Source organism: Triticum aestivum, chromosome 3D (assembly GCF_018294505.1).
Source record: "Triticum aestivum cultivar Chinese Spring chromosome 3D, IWGSC CS RefSeq v2.1, whole genome shotgun sequence".
NCBI classification, from domain to species: Eukaryota; Viridiplantae; Streptophyta; class Magnoliopsida; order Poales; family Poaceae; genus Triticum; species Triticum aestivum.
The window spans coordinates 498,874,536-498,898,149 of NC_057802.1; the positions used below are offsets into that span (position 1 = coordinate 498,874,536).

General features: G+C 44.1%; 1 pseudogene; it reads right to left on the reverse strand.

Annotated features, from left to right (window-relative positions):
- Positions 1-220: 220 nt before the first annotated feature.
- LOC123079977 (U-box domain-containing protein 4-like) lies at positions 221-7,530 on the reverse strand (annotated as a pseudogene).
- Positions 7,531-23,614: the final 16,084 nt, after the last annotated feature.

The following is a 23,614-nucleotide window of genomic DNA, read 5'->3' on the forward strand; positions in this document are numbered from 1 at the left end:
AGACTTAGAGTCATCTAGATTTAGTGTCAAAACTTGCATCGACGTAACCCTTTACGACGAACCTTTTGTCACTTCCATAATCGAGAAACATATCCTTATTCCACTAAGGATAATTTTGACCGTTGTCCAGTGATCTACTCCTAGATCACTACTGTACTCCCTTGCCAAAATCAGTGTAGGGTATACAATAGATCTGGTACACAGTCTCCAATTAGTGGCTTCACACAATGTTGCTTCCAAGTAGCTCCCTACGATCATTCATAACTTCTTTCCATTCTTTTATTGTGAGGTCTTCATCTGTTCGAGAAATCTTGTATGAACAACGGTGACCCGTAGGAAGAATTCGTCGTAAGCTAACAACATCCATGTGACCTTTTGTATGCATCAGATGAAGCACACAGTCCTTTGGGATTTTCTGTTGAAGAGCATAATGGTAACATAGTTAGCAATGTAGTTTAGCTTTAGAAGAATGTATGCAAAAGATGCATTGGTGTCATAATAATAAAAAATCTTACCATGCCATTTCCATGGATGTTGCCATAGTTCAACACGTGGACCAGTGGCACGTATTGACCATAATGTGGAGGAGTTTCATAATTCTTATTGAAAGTCTCAACATCAATAATAAAGGAGACAAGATGATCTTTCTCCTCGTAAGTTAGTTCAAAGCCATCAGTGTAGTAGGTTTTGTCTACTACTTTCCGAACATTTTTTGAAGAATGAAAATAAGCTGTCAACTATTTTTATGAAAATAATTTAAATTACACAATAAATATGTTTGAGAAACTCACATAGAGGTAGAAGTGGAAGCGTATCAACATGGACCCAAATGTCGATATTCTCTTCCTCGACATTATCTTCCTTGATGTCATCTTCAGGATCACCAAGATCGAAGGTGGCATGCATACCCTCCTGAAAATCATACGCCTTGCATAGTGCTGCCCAATTCGAGCAACCAAAATGGGAGTAGGTCACCGCATTGTATATCTTCACTTAAAAGCATAACCATGATGTGTCCTGAGGTGAACTCTCTTTATCTGCATATTCTCATGATCTTCGAAATCCAACTTCTCCAAGACACAACGTCTTGCATGGCAGGGGATGGGCTAGTCGAATTGTAGAAATTGGAAATTACACGTTGAAGAAACAGAAGCCATGCTTAATTATGGAAAAAGACTTGTGGTCGTTGCGTACCGTATAAACATCGAAGGTCTCGTCGAGCTTAATACTGAAGCGCTGACCGCCTTCCAGGCGAGGCCTGTCGCACAGACCCCGGTCATCGCCGCAGTACTCGCACTCAGGGATCCTATCATCATCGGCTGACATTTCCTATGTTCATAATTCAAAGATTAAAGTTCTGAAATTCAATATATGTACTACAAAAACTAAATTAGATCACGGGTTGACTATCGGTCTGTCGGGATTCTTCCTCTCTGTCATTTGTGACCGTTGGTGATGGAAGCTCCTAATTTCATTTGAAAGTGCATTAAACCAAAATGTCTAGCACCTTCGAATGAAAAAAGAAGCTCCCCCATGACAACAGTCGGGATTCTTCTTCTCTCTCATATATATATATATATATATATATATATATATATATATATATATATATATATATATATATATATATATATATGGTGGACACTCTCCGCCAGTGATTTTTCGACCGTTGGTGATGGTCGCTACTCCTCCTTCTCCTAGTGCATAACAAAGGTCTAGCACAAGGAGAAGAAGGAGAAGCGACCACCACAACAACAGTCGGGATTCTTCTTCTCTCATGTATGGTGGACACTCTCCCCCACTGTTTTTATGACTGTCATGTATGGAGCCCCGACTGACTTAAAGTCAACCCAAAATGTTGTTTAATTCTCTTTCGGACAAATCCAAGGCACACTCGATATTTCCTACATTCTAGCACAAGTCATGCTAAAATTCACGAAAAAATCCGGCATGACCTTTACTAAAATAGGACATATCGAGCGCCTGAAATTTGCCAGAACGGAAATTAATCAACACTCTGGCAAAACATAGGCCACTCGGATTTTCCCTGTGGTACAAAGATGTTTCATACACATAGAGAGATGTTTAAACTTGAAATTATATCCGGATCAATTATCATAAGCATTCACACAGGAGCATTCAAACTTGGTGCTCATTGCATTTCATTTGGTTAAGAAGCATAACTAAATACCCTAGTTCTACTCTATTCAACACCGAGGAGTAGATAAGGAGGAGGTGGACTTTTAGCTCACCGACTCGGGTGTAGAGGAAGTAGAGGTAGCTCCGACGACGATCACTCCAGGCAGACGCGACACTACAAAGCCTGCATATTCCACCGAGTGAAAATTTTATATCATCAAATCTCGTATAGCATTCTTTGATGAAAAAGTGATAATGACATAAAAGTAATTAAATTTCCCAACACATTTCTACATTGAAAAAGAAGCTATATGTTCTATTTTATTCAAAAAACCTACATTCTACAATAGGAGTGTTACATATCAACTAAATCTATTAACTACATTTGAATTTTTACTAATTCACTCTAAACACTATAAGCTATCAACTAAACCCTAGAAGCATACTAAATCAAAGTGTTACATATTAACTAAATCTATTAACTATGTCTATTTTTTTTTGCTAAATCACTCTAAACCCTAAAAACTATTAACTAAATCAAAGTGTAGGAGGAGATGTGCATGGAGGATGGGGAGGGAGGAGGGGCTGTTGATGGAGGAGGAGGGGCGCTAGAGGAGGGAGGAGCAGGGGAAGGGATGAGGGAGGAGGAGAGGCGGCTAGAGGAGGGAGGAGTGGGGGGGGAGGGAGGAGTGGCGGCTAGAGGAGGGAGGGGGAAGATGAGGGAGGAGGAAGAGGAAGAGGAGGAGGAGGAGGAGGCTTACCGAGCCGGGGGATGGCGGAGACGGTGGCGATGGTAGGAGGAGGACGGCCGCGACGGTGACACAGTGAGACATGGAGAGTGAGGAACGGGCGGGGTGGGGGGATAAGGCCGGCTTAGCAGCAGCGCGGGCCACAGACCGGCGCTACTGCTAAAAGCATTAGCTGTAGCGCGGGTCCCCAACCCGCGCTGCTGCTAAGTGGGGACAGGCAGCTAGGCCCGGGCTGGCCACAATAGCAGCGCGGGCGCTGGGGCCGCGCTACTGCTATGTAGATAGCAGTAGCGCCCTTCGTGACCACGCGCTATTGTTAATTAGCAGTAGCGCGCCTCTTTTTAACCGGCGCTACTGATAATCCTCTGTGTATAAGGTTTTCCCTAGTAGTGTCAAACAACACCTGTAAACACTAAACTGTACCAACCAAACTTGTCGGCTACACGATTTACTAAGGCACTAGAAGGACCATTTGAAAAATCTTTCTGAACCTGCTCAATGATCTCCAGTAGAAGGATTTGCAAGACAAACAAAAGGGAGGTGGCATTATGCTCTACACCAGCAATCTGCCACTATCAAGAGCTAAGATAACTACGTCAGCAACAAATAGACTCAAACACAAAATCCAGATACAATTTGGTGCATATCTCTGAACCAGATTATAATCCACCAGAATACTATTTAATTAGAGGTTTATTGTAAGCAAGCTAATGAGCTGAAAGCTTATTGTAAGCATGTTAATGTATTATTAACATAATGAATCGAATGCTTATTATAAGTAGGCAACTAAATTAAAACAATCAATGCATAACCAAAAGATTGACAGAATCACGATGAGCATGTAGATATAGACTTGTTGTCTGACACCTGGAATAAAAGGATTGACGCCAGACACTAAGCACCCCTTTCAAAGCAATAAAGCATTCATTGAAACAAATCCACGTCTTGTGATGGCATCACCATCAGATCAACATGATATTCGCCCCCTGTTTCTCTCTATTCCCTCCCCGGTCTACGCTGCAACAACTCGCTTCTGACATATGATTTGTTTGCCGCAGAATCATGATTGTTATGTGAAATAATGAAATGTACCGACTTTACATATAACTCATAGTCTACCAGAATGCTTTGGATGCAATCTCTTGCAGCCAACCGAACAATAACACATAGTTGCACACCCGCAAAAAAAAAACAACACATAGTTGCACTTGCATCCTTTGGTCTAACTCGCTAACCAGATGAGATAGACAGCAACACACGAAACATGTCTCTTCTTTTTCTCTTATTAGAAAAACAATTAGTACAATCACAAGGATTGAAACAAATTTCATTTTGCATAATGTGGTAAACAATTTCATCACAAAACCCACCATGTTGAGTTGAGCTAGGTCCGCTCCTGTAGCTTGTAACTACTGATTTCAGTTCTATCACAGAGCGCCAGTACATTCGCTGCCCTAACCTACGGTCACAGGATCAGGCACATCAGAGCGCTAGTATCTCTCAAGTCTAGACAGAGAAGGGAAAGAATGCGGGCAATAAATCACTGTTTGAATCAGCTAATAACATGTACGAAATACTATCTCAGTGAAACAGATACCAATAGACAAGCTGTAAAAAAATATAAACCCGAAAATACACCATCTCAACAACGACGACGTCACAAACACACCTACTAATCCATCAGTAGCTTGAGATGATGAGCACAATCTCAATATGACTAAGCAGTACACAGCGCCAGTCAACAACAATAACCATCATCTGAGAAATCCAGGGGAATGCTTGATGTACACTAGAAAAAATATATTGTAGGACCATCATCATCATCTCCTTCCCGAGTTCCCATGTCTTTGGCTGCGGAAGTAGCTGAGAAGAGCCCGCGCCTGCAGCAAATTCAAATTCTTAGCAAAAAGATTTTGTAACTATTTTTCTTCTACTTGTAAAGTTTGTTGTAGGAAGTGAGGAAGTGGCAAACCTTTTCTCTTGCGCGTGGTGTTCCTGACTGTGACAGTGCGACTAAAGGGGGCACGGCATCCTCTTGAAGAACTATGTTGCAAAACCTGTTGCTGTTTGTGCATAGCTGAAGCAATGCCGCAGCAGCATTTTCCTTCGCTTTCGCTGAACCCAGTTCGACAACTTCAACAAGGGCTGGAATACCACGCGCCTGCCCAATCGCAGTCCTCCCTTCTTGTATCGTAGCAAGATTTGCCAAGACAGCTACAGCCTTATCGACCATTCCAGCAGCAGGGTCCATAAGCTCAACTAGGTGCCTCAGAGCATCAGCTTGCACAATTCGACCCTTGTTCTCATTAAGTATGGATAAATTAAACAATGCAGTAACCGCATCTTTCTTTCCTCGTGGGCTCCCATTTCCCAGCAGGTCGACGAGAGGCTTTACGGCGCCAGATTGTCCAATCCTCGCTCTGTTATCTTCAATAAATGAGAGACTGAACAAAGTAGCTGCTGAGTTCTCTTTAGCTTCAGGGTTCCCTGTTTCCAGGACATGGACGAGTGGATCAACAGCATCTGCATTCACGATGGCAATCTTATTGATATCACTGAGTGACAAATTGAGGAGGGCTGTCACTGCATTTTCTTGGATTTTGGCATCTGGTGAATGAAGAAGGCCAACCAGCAAGTTTATAGCCCCACAATTAGCAATCACAATCCTGTTCTCCATGTTGTGCTTAGCTAGAAGACGAATCTCGGATGTTGCTGATCTCTGACCTTCTATGGAATCGCTTCCCAAATCATTGATTAGCTCGCGCACCTGATTCTCGATGGCAGAGAAATCACCCCGGGCATCCATGGACGACGACGATATTATTCTGGGGAATCCCCTGTCAGATGTTTGCCGCCGAACAAATGGCCCTTCCATGCAGACATCACCCAATCTTGGCAGGATTACATTCTCCCTTTGAGGGGCAGAAGAGACCGAAAGCTCCCGGTCAGCAACCTCTCCAGACGCATCACCACTGTAATTTGTCCTATCACTTGGAACCCGCATCATCCCATTGTCAGTGTCACACTTCCCACCAAGCTGACCGGTATTAGGAAGACTACCATTAACCGAAGAGCTGCCTAGACGAACCTGTGAATCACTGTCAAAATGAGATGCTTGAAATGCTTCCTCCGTTGATTGTTCTGAAGTTTGTTCATCAGAACCAGCATGTCTTTCTTCCAAACTAGACTCTCTTGCTTCAGAGCTTGCAAGAGATAGCCTTGCTAGCAGAGCCATTTGCATAGTCTAATTAAAGACTGATCGGTGGAAGCCTCACGACCAGGATGGTTCACATGTGCATCAGATTTCTGGATGGTTCACATGCTCTGTTCAATCTTCTTATATAAAGGTCAGCTTCTGGGGACCAGGGAAGATTACCCTACCAAGTACCGACACTAGGATGTAGGAGGCTGTTACCTGTGGTGCTCAAATCTTGAAGGCTCTGCTGAAGGAAAGTTCAACTTCAAAGATTTCACAGGATCAAGGTAGCTTAATGTCATGTGACTCGAAGCAGTTAAATATCAAAGGCTCAAAGTTTTCATGGTGTAGTTAGGAATTAAATTTGAATGAGCTACTCAACTGCATGGGAACATTGACCTGGTTACCCAGTTCAATTAAGAGGTAATCATCGACGCCACGCTATCGAACGCAAACAGACCCACCATAGCACGCGTTACATGAGATGTTCCTACTTCGCAGGGCAGGAATGCGTAGCAGATTCTTGCGGGCGTCATGGTGTCTAGAACTGTAACGATCATCGCCCAAGATTGATAAAAGAGGTACATCAATGCAACAAAAACGTAGCTACTCAATTGCGCGGGAACATGAGCTAGTTGCCCGGTTCAGTTAAGAATGTAATCATATGAGCTACACCAGCTGATGCAAACATGCCCCAGCAGAGCACACGTTACATGAATGAAAGGATCCTACTTCACGGCGCATGAAAGCATAACAACAGTTTTTATATCACGGTGAATGCAGGCGTCCAGGCGTCTACGACTGTAACGATCATGGCCGAAAATTGCTAGTAAAAAAAATAGACATCAAGAATCCTGAACTTTTCAATTAAAAGGCGTGCACGGTCCCCAGTCTGTATCTAAGGTTTTTTTTTTTGCGAGAGTGTATCTAAGATTGTTGATGAGCTCCGATCATGGAAAGAGGTTGCCCTCAAAGGGGAAATGTGGCTGCCTCCAGACTAATTAGTAAGAACCGATCTATAAAGTAAATCCCCTGTCCTCATAATCTGTAATTAATCTATAACAGAGTCCTGAACTACAGGAAAAACAGGGGCTGATCAATATGATGTGCCGGATGCGCACCGGCGTACCCAGAAATTGAGGAGAACAGTACGTTTTAGACTAGCCACTGGATGAAAACAAGAACATACCTCACAAACTATTTGCCGAAGGTTGCGGAAGGGGCGGAAACCGCGGGAACGCGATGCTGCGGTGAGGGGAAACGAGATCGGCTGGGCACGAGGGGCGTGAGAGGCGGGGGTGCTGGGGGTGGGGGCGTGGTACGGGATTGAGTCGTCGTCGGCGGCTGGCGCTGAGGCACGGCACGGTGGCAGCGCCGGTAGCGCTAGGACCTACGTAGGACACAGGCGAAGGTAGACTGGAGAGGAGAAGATTTTGCCGCGTTGGTTTGGTTGGGTTGGTGGTAGCTGGTCGGTCAGCCGGGGGAAAGACGAAGAAAATGCACGGGAAAGAGATGGGTGAGCAGCGAAATCACCCATTGACCGTTTCAAACAAAAGAGACTACCTTTTTTTTCCACGACAGTACGCATTGGCCGGCTGATCTTTTGCAAAAATCGGTCGGGTCACGAGCCGTTGTATCCACCACACGAATGCACAGTAGCCATCGTTTTTAACATGGGTTGCGCTCGGAGATTTAAGACAAGTGCTTTGCAACATGGGCCATGTTACACTCGGAGTTTTGCAATCAGACCTTTCACCTTTGCAACACTAGCCATGTTAACTGTGCCGAAAATAGTCAGTGCCCTTGATAGGGTGGCAAGTGTAGCCGTAGCCTGTTTGGTAACCAGAGGCGGAGCCAGGATTTGTCAAAGCCTGGGGCTAAAACTAGCTGATTAAATATATCGTCAAATACCACGCGCACCAACGTGTGTTATTAGTATGGCACAAAATCACATTCAAAATGAAATATAAATTCATTACTATCACGAGAGGAAATTCCGTAAAAACAAATAGATTAACAAAGTGCATCATTGCAAACATGGTTTGGTACCAAATTACCGAAGACTTCCCTAATTCAAGGCCATCGTTTCTTCACCAGCAATAGTAGAAGGACCTGGATCTGCAAACATAAAATCAAGTATTTAAAATCAAGACATTGGACATCAACTAAATCAATTGTTCGTATGAAATTTTGCAAAAAAAGAGAACATATTATACCATTTACACAAAGTCCACGAGGTAGTAGCCCCTTGTGTTTCCTCATATATTTTTTGATAGCACTGTATAATATTAATATCATCAATGCTTGCAAATACATCACGGTCAACTGATTGGAAAAAAGATTCAATTGTACGGGTCCTCTTCATCTTGGACTTATAATCTCCTGATGACAATGAAATAAAACTGACTAAGTAATATGATTTAACCACCAATTCATCGAGTTTGCATGATATAAAAGGAACTAGGGAAAATAATTAGATGATACAGAGTTGAGTATTATTGAAGATATTGAATTAATTAGATAATACATATTTAGAAAAAATTAATTGCTGTAATGGCTGATGATATAGAAGGATTTCTAATTAATTGAGCAATACGTATTACCTGTGCCGCTTTACGACAGTGTGTGCGTGCACTGTAATTTAGGAACACTTCGAGAAGATGAGAAGAAGGAGAGGCAGGTGGCCAGGACGTCGGACCGGGCGGCCGGCGGGGAAACGCGATTGACGACTGGCGAGGGCGGCGGCGACTAGGCGAGGGTTCCTTGATCGGGAGAGGGGATTTTTTCCTTGGCGAACAAACGACAGATCGAAGCCTCGACCTACTGCACGATTGATTTTCTGTTCGATCGATCGACTTGAGTTGGGCTAATAGGCTGAAGCCTTGTACATGAAGCCTGGGGCTAATCGTCTATCCATCTCAAATTCTCAAAAAAAATCTTCTAACGTACAGGTGCCAGTTGGGCTACGCCCGGGGCTACAGCCCCAGTTGCCCCAGGCCCAATTTCGCCCCTGTTGGTAACCACTTGGGCAGGGGAAAGGGAGTTTGCACAAGGGAGTTTGTGGAGGGATTATGTGTGGGAAGAAATTTTTTACTTCCATTTCCTTGTTTGGTATATATACGATGGGAATTAGTGTAGGATGAAACTCTGCCCACGAATTAACAGGGTATTCGTGGGAAGAAATTGCTGGAAATTGACTCCCTCACCTCCCATTCCTCTTCCCACTGAAACTCCCATTCACTCTAATCAATTAGTGAACTTTTAATCTCCTCACCTCACAACTCCCATTCCTCATCTCTAATTCCCACGAACCAAATAGGTTGTAGAGGGAGTTCGCAGGGGGATTTTATCCAGGTTTGAGCCCTCACAGTTGAGGTAGCACCCTACTTCTGCTTTGTTTTAGATTGATGTGGGAGCACCTCGTGCAAGGGGTTATAAGAGGATGATGATGACTACCTAGGTCTGTCTATAATGGAACAGATGTCTCATGCTTCCCTTAGCCTCACCTTATAAAGAGGATGAGAGCTAGGGTTTACAGGGTCCCTAATTGACCTTATCGACGAGGGCTTCTTGGCTTCCACGCCAAGATCATGGTTCACCTTCGAGCCGGGCCCCTGGACTATTTGTTTGGAACAAAGCTACCGGCAGGCTGACTGAATGTTGGGCTTCCCACATGATGGGCCACCCCGGTGTATTATACCGTCAGTATCCCTTGAACTTGTTTGGAGTTTTGGAGTCTGGCTTAATCCAAACTAAATCCAGACGGATTCCTTTCCAATAGTGGTTGGTGCAATCTAGCCTTTGGTATCTTTGCCTCGAACATCTTCGGGCTCAGCGACTGAGCGGCCTCCAAGAGCGCTTCTCTGAGGCCACAGAGCTTCTGCTCTTGGGATGCGTGGCCTCGGGGCTTTACGCCTTTCGTGGCTTCGTCTTCGCGACTTCGGTGGCTTGCGTCTTCACCGCTTCGCGGCTTGTGTCTTCATGGCTTTGGTGTCCGGCGTCTTCGTGGCCTGTATCCTCATGGTCTCGAGTCATGCAACCCCTCCTTGGTGTGTCCGACCCTAGGGGAGGGAGCCCCTCCTCCATGCCGGTCTCCTTCCCATGCGCCTATATATATGTGAGGGGCAACCCTCTAGAAACAACTTAGTCCTTGAAGGTTGTGCCCTCGCTCTCCCTCTCACGGGAAAATTCTCTCCGCCTAAGGCTGCTCCACACCTCCTCTAGTCTCTGGTAGTTATTCATTCTGGACGGCCGAAGCCATGCTGGACTGTTGATTTCTTACGTGTGGATACTGATAGAGGAATCGTTCTTTTGGTCCTCGTATGGGAGAAAATTCTCACGGCCGAGAGGTAGAACCTAGTTGTGGGAATCTGCATCAATCTTTAATAGTTGGTAAAGATTAGATCTAACCTCTTTGCATCTTCATAATGATTCTAAGCGGCACATTTTTTTTGTTTTACTACATTTTCCAACAATGATCACCTCGTGGTAGTGCAAGGTTGCAGGCCCCTCTTCCACCCGAAGAGCCTGGTAGATGGCAAATGCATCCCCTAGCGACATGTACAATATAACGTGACCTCGTACGCGCAAGAAGGCCTTCAATGGCCGCAACAGATCCAAAGTCTGGTGTCTCGGACACAGAGATAGTCAACATGGCAGCTGAGATGCGTGAACCGGTGCAGGATCACGTCGTTCACGACAGTAGCACCTCAACGGGTACCCCGAGCTCCTTCGTGATAGCGTCCTTGGCAATCACCTTTGGCATCGGTTGGAGTTCACGAGTTGAGGCTTGGGGCATCGAAGAGGGAGGCCATTGGGCACGGGAGAATTGCACTCCTAACTAGGGTTTTGCGATTTGGGACTTGGAACAACGGCGAAGAAGACTATCCATGTCTTGAGATTTGGGGATTGTGTGGGGTGGTACAAACAAATTTGTGACTCGAGGTGAAATAAGATATTTAGTTTTATACCAAACTTTTATACATATTTATTTTTATTTTTATCATACCACAAAATTAAGGATTTTATTATTATTTAGTTTGAACGGTTAACCGCATAATTTAGTTGGTATAGTTAACCAATGTTATTTCTTTGTACTAAATTTAAATTAAGGATGAACAAAAGTTATCTTCGAATTACTTTTGTGAAAATTCCACAAATTTTATAGTGTGTGTGCGCGCACACACACACATATATTTGTATGTATGTGCATATGTTATTTATATATAGTTTCGTTTAATTACATATCATGTTAGAGGTTTCTCAAGATAATGTTCAACTAATATCTTCCAAGTGACTTGTAGTGTATTATTAGGTGTGCATATTTATATAAGCTTGTAGAGTGTAAATTGTACCATCTGCAAAAGTGTTTTAAGTTAGATTCAGTTATAAGTTTAACATATGCATGGTACTAAAATAACACCAATCATCCATTAATGTAAACATATTGCTAATTCAATGCTTACATACCATTCTTTTTATTTGGTACGTTCATCTAGAAGTTTAGTTTAATCTGGTGTATACAAGAGCGCATGCTAGTATCTAAAATAAAAGGTTACATACTAAACATAGAAATATAGTTTACATACATTTCTTTTTTTTAGAAAACTTTTGATCTATACATATTTAATTATGGCAGTATAACGAACACGAAAATAATAAAAATACATCTAGATCCATAGATCACCTAACGACGACTACAAGCACTGAAGCGAGCGAAGGCACGCCGTCATCATCGCCCTACCTCGCCGGAGTCGGGCAAAATTTGTTGTAGTAAACAGTCAGGAAGTCGTCGTGCTAAGGCCCCATTGGACCAACACACCTGAATAACAATTGTCGCCGTTGAAGAGTAGCGTAGATCGGAAGGATCCAACCTGAAGACACACGAACGTAACGAACTACGACCGGATCTGAGCAAATCCACCAAGGACAGATCCGCCGGAGACACACCTCCACACGCCCACCGACGATGCTAGACGCACCATCGGGACGGGGGCTAGGCGGGGAGAACCTTATTCCACATTCAGGGAGCCGCCATCGTCTCGTCTCTTGAGCCGGACACAGACCCTAACCGACGATGCTAGACGCATCATCGGGACGGGGGCTAGGTGGGGAGAACCTTATTCCATCTTCAGGGAGTCGCCACCGTCTCGTCTCCTGAGCCAGACACAGACCCTAACAAAAATCGAAGGAACATCTAAAAATAGATCACTACCACTGGTAAGGGCCGAGATCCACCGCGCTGCCATGACCCTAAGGCCACAGGAGACGATGCGACCAGCGGCGGCGTCAATGAGAGGCAGAGTAACGCTAGTCTTTTTTGAGGGGAGGAGGCGGTTTGTGTCGTACTTGGTGACATAGTTTACATACATTTCATTACAGCCTATTGGACGTAATAAATCCTATCAGATTCATTATTGTCTATCAAATTGGTTTTTACTTTGTCGTGATGTGGATTTGCTTGTGCAAAATTAGGATTTTATTTTACACATATGCAACAATCTTTTTGAGTTAATAGATACTATTGTAGTGGTTAGTACCATGTTTAATATTTGGGCCCCTCCCTTCTTTCGGAGTCGGGGCAGTCACCCTCTTTGCCCGGCATATGGGTCGGTCATGGGATTGTGGAAAGAAAGGGGGAGGTAGGTGGTGGCGAGTACGGCAAAGGAAAGTAGTTAGGCTGGGGATGACATTCATATAGAAACTGCTATGCGGACGACGATTGCGGGCCGAACTCCACACGATGGAGGTTTCAACGGCGCTACCCAGTTTTGCTCAACACATCAACGGCTTGATGTGCTGCATCGTCCAAATATCGTCCAAAGTGTGTCGCGTGTGTAGCAGTTCTCCATTCATATTCCCCCTTGAGGAGCCAAGGACGCTTCTCATGGGGCAACGGTGTACTAGCAAGATTTTTTTTTTCCAATTTTCACGTTTATGCACTGGTAGAAAAAAGCCTTTTAGTCCCGGTTCGCAATAGCCTTTAGTCCCGGCTGTGCAACCGGGACTAAATATGCGCGACTAAAGACCCCCCTTTAGTCGCGCCTCTTACGGACCGCGACTAAAGGCTTTAGTCCCGGTTCTTGTGGCTGACCGGGACTAAAGGTCCGTCCACGTGGGCGCCAGTGGTCCGTCGGGGCGGAGGACCTTTAGTCCCGGTTCTCGTGGCCAACCGGGACTAAAGGCCTCCTCCGCAGGTTTAGGGTTTTAGCCCCCCTAAATCTGGTTTCTTTTTAGTTTGGAGTGTTTTATTTCTTTTATATTTTATTTTGTGTTTTATTTTAATTTTGATGAAGTTTCAGTACACATATTCTACGCTACTATATACATGCATATGAAATTTCAAACAAGAAGAATTCAAGAGGAATATATAATATATATTCAATCTCGGGTGACCATATACAACTTCGAACAAGTTTCCATACACAATTAGGATGGATGACCATATACAACTTCGAACAAGTTTCAATCTCGGGTATGCATATAAATTTCTTGGTCCTCGGTATAGTGTTCTCCTTTAGGATTGATGACTTCCCTTATGAAAAATCCTGCTAATTCTTCTTGAATTGGTCGGAAGCGAGCTTCTGGACTAAGCCTCCTCCGCAAGTTATCCGTCGCGTTCCGCACGCTATCCAATGCCTTCCGCTCAGAGGTGTGTCTCCGGATGTTCTCACAAACATAGTATCCACATAGATTGGTCCCCGGTGGCTGCTTATCCACATTAACTAACATTCTGAAATCTAGCTCATGTTTGAATTCACCGACAATTTCTTCTGAGAACCGTCTCCAAACCCTACAGGGCAAAGAAAATTAAATGAACAAGGGAGTTATTAGTTACTTGATATTAGGAAATGAACGAAAGAGACCGATCGATATAGAGCTCAAATGATTGAAAATAATTACTTTTGCAGCATTTTTCTCATGTCGGCCCAACGCTTTGGATCCGAATCCATAGAGTCCATGATTAGAACTCTGGAGGTGTGAAGTTCAATATTTAGCAGAATCCAGTGGAACCTGCGGACACGTTACATGCACAGTCATGCATAACTCATCGATTAGACATACCATGCATGGAGTAAACAAAAGAGAATGGGCACAAGAGAGAAACACTCACCCAAAATGGTAAGGAAATAGAATATGACTTTTGAGTTGATGCTTTCTAAGAAACTTGTACAAGTCTTTCTCCACGTCTTCGGGGTGATGTTGTAACACATGTCCATTAACGATATGTGGGTCAATGAACCCAACATCATGGATGTTTCTTATTTTGCATTCCCAAATCTTCAATCTGCATAATAGCGTACGCAACAATATAGTTAGGACAATATATATATATATAGTGCAGGCAATGAAGAACGAGATGAGGTAGAAATAAATCACTTACAGAACGTAGCAACTCAGCATAGATTTGTCGAGGTCGCGCAGATTGAACAGCTGGAACAATTCACTCATATGAACTTGTACAGAGTACCGTTTGGTGTGATGCTCATCTGTAACATCCGCATAAACATATTCTTTGTCGGCCCATGTTATGAATTGCTTGTACCAACGTAGCAGATTTCGCATTTGTGGTGGTAGACTCTTTTCCCGCGCAGGCTCGACGAGAGGCCCATTCCGCACATATTGTAATGCTATCTCACATACTGGCGCATCCTCAAGGCCTAAGAAGGCACGAAGAGTCAAACCCATCTCGGACGCTTGTTTCATGGCACTCGCTACAGTCAATCCAAGTGCTGCCGCAGCTGCTATGATCTCGGGGTCCTCTTCCGGACCGGCTTTCACTATGAGCGGGGGGATCGATTGTTTCTTCTGCATCCCGAGCTGGTCAACTTGTTTCCCGCTTTTTTTACTTTCTTCTTTCTCCTCCTTCAATATTTTTGCTTGCCTACGAAGTTCATGTCCATAGTCGTCAGGCATATTCAGCTCGGCTTGGGACGGTGTCGTTAAAAAATCCTTAGCCCACTTCTTTTGCTTCTCAGTGAATACTTGCTTGGGCTCAGGCTCTTTTATCGCCTTCATATCCGCCTTCCATTTCTCATAATCAGCAGACGCGGCCAATTTGGTTTCAGCTTCACTAAGTTCCCAAGGCCTTGGGAGGAGAGGTTTCAGTGATGGCTCCGGTACCCTTGTGGTCTTAGGTACATAAGGGTCCGGGTTAATAGTCCAGGAGCGGGTTTCCTTGCTGTCCGCCTGCTTCTGCTTCTTCGCCGGAGGTGGATTGGGGGGCGTCGTACCCGCCGGAGGAGGATTGGGGGGCGTCGTACCCGCCGGAGGTTGTGGATCGGGGGACGGCGTCGAATGGCGTGAAGGAGGTGTAGGTGAACCACCACGACCACCACCACCGCCACCACCACCACCATCGGAGGGGGGTGGACTTGCTAGCCTTGGCGCCTCGCCTGGAAACACTATGTACTTCTTTTTCCATAGAATGAACTGGTGCTTGACATCTCCAAGTCTTCTCTCCCCTTCGGGTGTAGGTTTGTCAATCTCCAGGTCCTCAAACCCTTGGACTATGTCTTCCACCGTGACACGAGCATAGCCATATGCAATGGGGTTGTTGTGGTGGAGTGCTCCAGGTGTACAGGGTAAAGCACTGCCGCTAGCTACCTTCGTGGAAACGTTCCCCACGGGATAATGCAGATCACATTCTTTCATCTCCTTTACATCATCCATGGGGTAGTGAGGCTCCGGTGCACGAATCTCGATCATCGGTGCACTAGCACCAGGCGGGGCATCCGTGGAAGCCACGCTGCTTCTCCGCTGCTGGCTTCCGCGATCCGCTTCATGATCTTCATGCGGCCCTGCAGCCGATTTTTCTTTTACTAGTTCATGCACGGTCTGCTTCAACTCATGGAGTTCCGATGCAAACTTCGTCATAAGATCTGCATCCCGGTCCGTCTTTCTCTTACGGCTTCTGTAACAGTACGGGTCATTGTCCTGGGAAAACCCTACTTTCCACGGAACTTTGCCTTTGCCTCGTACACGTCCTCCGTGTTCATCATTCCCGAGGGCTGTTGTCAGTGCGTCTTTCTCTCTGTTGAACTTGATCAAGCCCTCTTGAGCTTGGGTCATTGCGTCAATAAGGGCTTGGGTGGGAGCAAACTGTCTCTGCCGGTGAACACACACCCCTGTCTCCGGGTCTAGCGATCCCCCATGCCCGTACCACCAGCTTTTGGCCCTTGGGTCCCATCCCTCTGTACCTAGAGGGATTCCTCGCACCCTCAGGTCCTCCTCCATCTTCTGCCACCTAGGCTCCGAAAGGCGGTATCCTCCTGGCCCCATAATATGATGGAACTTTTTCTTACTCGCATTATCCTTATTTTTTTCGATATTTCCTTGAAATGCTCCGATTGCTTTTGCCTCACAAATTCTGGCCAATCATCTTTCAGTTTCTCATGTTGTCCATTGAAATCCGGAGTCTTGCCCTTGTTGACATAGTCACGGGTTAAATTTTTCTTGAAGTTCCGGAATGCTTCGCCCATCTTCTGAAGAGCGAACTCTTTAACTAGCCTCCTCCTCTGACGTCCACCCGGAAACTCGTTACCGAGTTCATCGACTTTGTTGTATTCCGGAGGTAGAATGAAATGTTCCATAAGCTTTCTCCAGCAATCCTTTTTCGTTCTCTTGTCGACAAAACTGAAACCAAGACGTGCCTTCTTTGGCTCCTTCCATTCCTGGACGGTGATCGGGACGTTGTCTCTAACAACGACTCCGCATTGGTTGATAAACTTTGAGGTGTGCTGTAGGGGCTTGCCGGTTTCACTGACAAACTCAATGGCATATGTTTCTCCTGTTTTCATCGCCTTGGATTTGCCACGCTTTGTCGTACTCGATCCGGAGGGCTAAAAAAAGAAAGAGAGTCGCGCGCGTTAATACATATGTATTCACATTTCAGTAAGTTTGTATCACGAGAGGCTCAATGTATATATATACCTCGCCGGAGGTGGTTGCTACTTGCAATTCGAGATCGTCGTTTGTTGACGGTTGACCTCCGTCGACAATGTCCGTTCCTTCACCTTCTTGATCATCGACAATCTCTGTTCCACCGTCAAGGTTCGGAAAAGAAGAGACTACATCCTCTTGTTGCTCATATTCTGAGCCCGGCACATAAGGAATCTCGTTGTTGATGATGCCCATTAAATAACGTTCAGCCTCCTGATCCCTAAGCGGCTCGGCTCTATCGTCCGCCATATGTCACTCTTGCATGTAGTAAAAATTCTTTAAGTATAAAGGAATTAAAAAAAAGATTATTGAGCACTACCAAGTATTTTGTTTTGTTTTCTTTGTTTTTCTTTTTGGTTTTCATTTGGTTTCTTTCTTCTTCCTTTTTTCTTCTTTTTTTCTTCTTCTTCCTTTCTTCTTCCTCTTTCTTCTTTCTTTCTTCTTCTTCCTTTTTCTTTCTTCTTTCTTTCTTCTTCTTCCTTTCTTCTTCCTTTCTTCTTCTTTTTTTCTTCTTCCTTTTTCTTTCTTCTTTCTTTTGGTTTTCATTTGGTTTTCATTTTTTTTCTTCCTTTTTCTTTCTTCTTTTTTTCTTCTTCCTTTTCTTTCTTCTTTTTTTCTTCTTCCTTTTTCTTTCTTCTTTCTTTCTTCTTTCTTTTTTCTTCTTCCTTTTTTTCTTCTTCCTTTTTCTTCTTTCTTTCTTCTTTCTTTTTTTCTTCTTCCTTTTTTTTCTTCTTTCTTTTGGTTTTCATTTGGTTTTCTTTCTTCTTTTTGGTTTCTTTTTTTTTGTTTCTTTTTTTTCTTCTTCCTTTTTCTTCTTCTTCCTTTTTTCTCTTCCTTTTTCTTTCTTCTTTCTTTCTTCTTTCTTTTCTTCTTTTTTCATTTGGTTTCTTTCTTCTTCTTCCTTTTTCTTTCTTCTTTCTTTCTTCTTCTTCCTTTCTTCTTCTTTTTTCTTCTTCCTTTTCTTTCTTCTTTCTTTTGGTTTTCATTTTTTCTTCTTCCTTTTTCTTTCTTCTTTTTTTCTTCTTCTTTTTTTCTTCTGTTTTCTTTTGTTTTCTTTTGTTTTTCTTCTGTTTTTTCTTCCTTTTTCCTTTTCCTTTTTTCTTCCGTTTTTTCTTCTGGTTTTTTCTTCTGTTTGTTTTTCTTGTGTTTTCTTTTGTTTTCTTTTTTCTTTATTCTTCCTTTTTCTTTTGTTTTCTTTTGTTTTCTTCCTTTTTCCTTTTTTCTTCCTTTTTCTTGTTTTCTTCCTTTTTCTTGTTTTTCTTCTGTTTTCTTTTGTTTTCTTCTTCCTTTTTTCTTCTTCTTCTTCCTTTTTCTTTCTTCTTCTTCCTTTTTCTTTCTTCTAGCTTCTTCCTTTTCCGGCGGCGGGAGGCGCGCGGTGGACGGCAGCAGGGGCAGCGGGCAAGGGCAAGGGCAGGGCTGCGGCGGGCAAGGGCAGGGCACGGGCGGCGGCGGCGCTCACTGGGACGGGGGCGGTGGCGCGCAGGGCTTCGTCGTCGGCGTCGGCGTCGGGCAGGGCTTCGGCGTCGAGAGAGGAGAATGGGAAGTGGCGGAAACTGCTAAGTGTAGTATATATAGACGTACCTTTAGTCCCGGTTGGGGAGGCGGACCGCGACTAAAGGTACCCTTTAGTCGCGGTTGGCCACACCAACCGCGACTAAAGGGTACCTTTAGTCGCGGTCCGCCTCCCCAACCGGGACTAAAGGGTTTTGGCGCCGCTTTCGTTCCCGCGCAGAAAGACCCTTTAGTCGCGGTTGGGGACAACAACCGCGACTAAAGGGTACCCTTTAGTCGCGGTCCGCCTCCCCAACCGGGACTAAAGGCATTGTGCTGCTACCACTGCCGCTCCCTCGTAGTTTAGTCCCACCTCGCTAGTTGAGAGGGGCGCGCAGTGGTTTATAAGCCCCACTGCCGCTCCCCTCTTGAGCTCCTCTCCATTGCAGGCTTACGGGCCTAATTGTCACTGCTATGCCTGATGGGCCTACTGGGCCTTCTGCGGGCCTGAATCCTGGCCCATCGATGGGTTTCTAGTCGTATTCAGGCCGTGGTGGCCCAGTAGGTGGCATATTTTTTATTTTTTGCCTGTTTTTTGTTTTCTTTTTTGCTTTATTTATTTTGTTTTGTTTCTACTTACAACAAAAAACTTATTTATTTTATTTTATTTTGTTTCTAATTACTTATTTATTTTACTTTATGATAATTATTTTTGCTATTAAAGTTTCTAACAAAAAAAGTTCTTTATGAAATTCTTTTAGCTTTCAATGATTTTGAACAGAAAATACTTCGTAATTTTAGTTGAATCAATTTTATTTATGTTATTAAAATTTATTTTATTTTGTTTGTACTTATATATTTTATTAAAGTTTATATTATTTTGTTTCTAATTCATTTTAAAATCTTAAAAATACAATTATATATCAAAAAAATCAGAAAATAAAACTAATTCATTTTAAATTCTTAAAAATACAAATAATATATCAAAAAAATCAGAAAAATAAAACTAATTCATTTTAAAATCTTAAAAATACAATTATATATCAAAAAAATCAGAAAAATAAAACTAATTCATTTTAAAATCCCTTGAAGGTTTGACAAAAGGTTTGATACATCATTCAGTTCATCGACCAAATACAAAGTTTGGTACAATAAATTATTACACATCAATTCTTCCCTTGTGTCCCTGCTTGCTTACGATTGTGCCGTATCCATGGAGCATCCTCATCATTTAACTTAATGCTTGGGTCAGTGTTCACTTTGAAGGGCGGAATTTCACCAAACATATTATAATCTTCTGACATGTCTGTCTTGTCCTCCACTCCCACGATGTTTCTTTTCCCTGAAAGAACAATGTGGCGCTTTGGATCATCGCATGATGTACTGATCGTTTTCTTATCTTTCCGTTTCCTCGGTTTGCTACTCATGTCCTTCAAATAAAAAACCTGAGCGACATCTTTGGCAAGGACGAATGGTTCGTCAAGGTGATTGTTGAAATCCACCATTGTCATTCCGTATTGCTCGTCCACCTTTACCCCACCTCCTGTTAGCTTGAACCATTTGCACCGGAACAAAGGGACCTTAAAGGAGGGTCCATAGTCAAGTTCCCATATCTCCTCTATGTAACCATAATATGTGACCTTTCGCCCATTCTCGGTTGCTGCATCAAAGCGGACATCACTGTTTTGGTTGGTGCTCTTTTTATCTTGGGCGATGGTGTAAAATGTATTCCCATTTATCTCGTACCCTTGGAAAATCGCACAGCTGATCTCCAACATCATTGTCATTCATTAAATGTTTTCGCAACCAACTGCCGAAAGTCTCCATGTGGGCCTTTCTAATCCAGGATTCAGGCTTCCCCGGGTTGTCCGAGCGTAAAATATTCTTGTGTTGCTCGAAGTACGGAGCCACAAAGCTGGAATTTTGCAGAACTGTGTGGTGTGCTTCAGTCATAGAATGACCGTCCATACATATCATGGATTTCCTTCCGATCTTGCCTTTTCCACTTAGTCTCCCCTCGTGCCGCGATTGAGGAATACCAATCGGCTTAAGGTCAGGAACATAGTCAATACAGAACTCAATTACCTCCTCATTTCCATAGCCCTTGACGATGCTTCCTTCTGGCCTAGCACGGTTACGAACATATTTTTTTAATACTCCCATGAACCTCTCAAAGGGGGACATATTGTGTAGAAATACAGGACCGAGAATGGAAATCTCTTCGACTAGGTGGAGCAGGAGGTGCGTCATAATATCGAAGAAGGATGGTGGGAACACCAACTCGAAACTGACAAGGCATTGGACCACATCGTTCTATAACCGTGGTAGATCTTCTGGATTGATTACCTTCTGAGAGATTGCATTGAGGAATGCACATAGCTTCACAATGGCTACTCGAACATTTTCCGGTAGGAGCCCCCTCAAAGCAATCGGAAGCAATTGCGTCATAATCACGTGGCAGTCGTGAGACTTCAGGTTTTGGAACTTTTTCTCCGCCATGTTTATTATTCCCTTTATATTCGACGAGAAGCCAGACGGGGCCTTCATACTGCTCAGGCATTCAAAAAAAATGACCTTCTCTTCTTTGGTAAGAGCGTAGCTGGCACGACCTTGAAACCATTCCGGATGCCGGTCATCTGGGTCTTTCAAAAGTTGCTGGTCCTGCCGTGCTTCCTTTGTATCATTTGTCTTCCCATACACGCCCAAGAAGCTTAGCAGGTTCACGCAAATATTCTTCGTAACATGCATCACGTCGATTGCAGAGCGGACATCTAGGACTTTCCAATATTCTAGCTCCCAAAATATAGATTTCTTCTTCCACATGGGTGCGTGCCCGTCAACTCCCCGCGGAACTGATTGTCCGCCAGGACCCTTTCCAAAGATGACTTTCAAATCCTTGACCATATCAAATATCTCAGCACCAGTACGTTCCGCAGGCTTCGGCCGGTGATCTGCCTTGCCGTTGAAATGCTTGCCTTTCTTTCTTACGTTATGATTTCGGGGAAGAAATCGACGATGACCCAGGTACACGTTCTTCTTACAATTAACCAAACGTACACTTTCAGTCTCATGTAAGCAGTGCGTGCATGCATTGTATCCCTTATTTGTCTGTCCCGAAAGGTTACTGAGAGCAGGCCAATCGTTGATGGTTACAAAAAGCAACGCTCGTAGGTCAAATTCCTCTCCTTTGTGCTCATCCCAGACACGTACACCAGGTCTAGCCCACAACTGTAAAAGTTCATCAACTAATGGCCTTAGGTACACATCGATGTCGTTCCGGGGTTGCTTTGGACCTTGGATGAGCACTGGTATCATAATGAACTTCCGCTTCATGCACAACCAAGGAGGAAGGTTGTAGATGCATAGAGTCACGGGCCAGGTGCTATGGCTGGAGCTCTGCTCGCCAAAAGGATTCATGCCATCAGTACTTAGACCAAATCTTATGTTCCTTGTGTCAGCTGCAAAATCTTTGAACACTCTGTCGATCTTTCTCCATTGCGTTCCATCAGCGGGGTGTCTCAACTCCCCGTCGGACTTACGGTCCTCTTTGTGCCATCGCAACGACTTGGCATGCTTTTTGTTCATGAACAGACGTTTCAACCGTGGTATTATAGGAGCATACCACATCACCTTGGCGGGAACCCTCTTCCTGGGTTTCTCGCCCTCAACATCGTCACCAGGGTCATCGCCTCTGATCTTATAACGCAATGCAGTGCATACAGGGCATTCATTCAAATTCTCGTATTCACCGCGGTAGAGGATGCAGTCGTTAATGCATGCATGTATCTTCAGAACCTCTAAACCTAGAGGGCAGACAACCTTCTTTGCTTCGTACGTACTGGCGGGCAACTCGTTATTCTTCGGAAACATATTCTTCAACATTTTCAGCAAATTTTCAAATGATGAGTCACCTACACCTTCCTGTGCCTTCCATTTTAGCAAATCCAGTGTGCAGCCCAGCTTTTTCAGACTATTATCGCATCCTGGATACAATGACTTTTTGTGATCCTCTAACATGCGATCCAAATTCTCCCTATCCTTGTCAGTTTCGCAGCGTCTCCGTGCATCAGCAATGGTCCGACCAAGATCATCAGCGGGCTCATCATGTGCCTCTTCTTCACCTTCACCTAACCCTTCCCCACCTTCAGCATCATCCTCCATGAAAGTATCACAGAAATGATCATGATAGTTGTCATCGATATCATCCCCTTCTTCATCTTCTTCCATTCTAACCCCTCTTTCTCCATGCTTGGTCCAACAATTATAGCTTGGCATGAAACCATGCCGAAGCAGGTGCATGTCAACGTCTCTTGAGGAGGAGTAACCCTTCTGATTCTTACAGACAGCACATGGGCAGATAATAAAACCTTGCTGCTTGTTCGCATTTGCCACTACGAGGAAATCTTTCAAACCCGTAGTGAACTCGTCGGAGAGTCGGGGACCGTACATCCATTGCCGATTCATCTGCATTATTATTATATAAAGTATATAATTAACCATCATGCATTTGTTAAACTAACTAGCTAGAAATAATACAAATTAAACAATGAACTACACACATGCGTATTTTATCAATGACACATGAAAGGTTCAAGTTGCTAACCGCGATCGCGGAGGAAAAATAAATGAGAAAGCTCAAGTGTGGCTCGGACACTTCATATCATGTTTGTTTCAGGCTCTCGGGCATTTCATCGAACACCTTGTGTGCATAGGAGGAATCAAAAGCAAACCCACCACCCCCTTCTGAAAATTGTGAAGTGAGCTGAGTGAAGTGAAGTGAGCTGAGTCCTATATATAGGGATGGGCCTTTAGTCCCGGTTGGCCTGGCCAACCGCGACTAAAGCCCCTCCCGTCCGCCAGCTGTCGACCGAGCGCGCTGGGCCCAGATAGTTGGTCGCGGGTCTCCTCCCGAACCGCGACTAAAGGCCCCTTTTGTCGCGGTTCGATTGTTTTGGGGACTAATGGGGGCGTATGGAAGCCTCTTTTTCTACTAGTGATGGATTACCCTCTTTCTTCTGTTTATTTCTTTCGGTAGTACTCTTTATTACGAAAAATCATTTGGTGACTTCGTCAATTTTAGCTGTGTTTGTGGTTTACC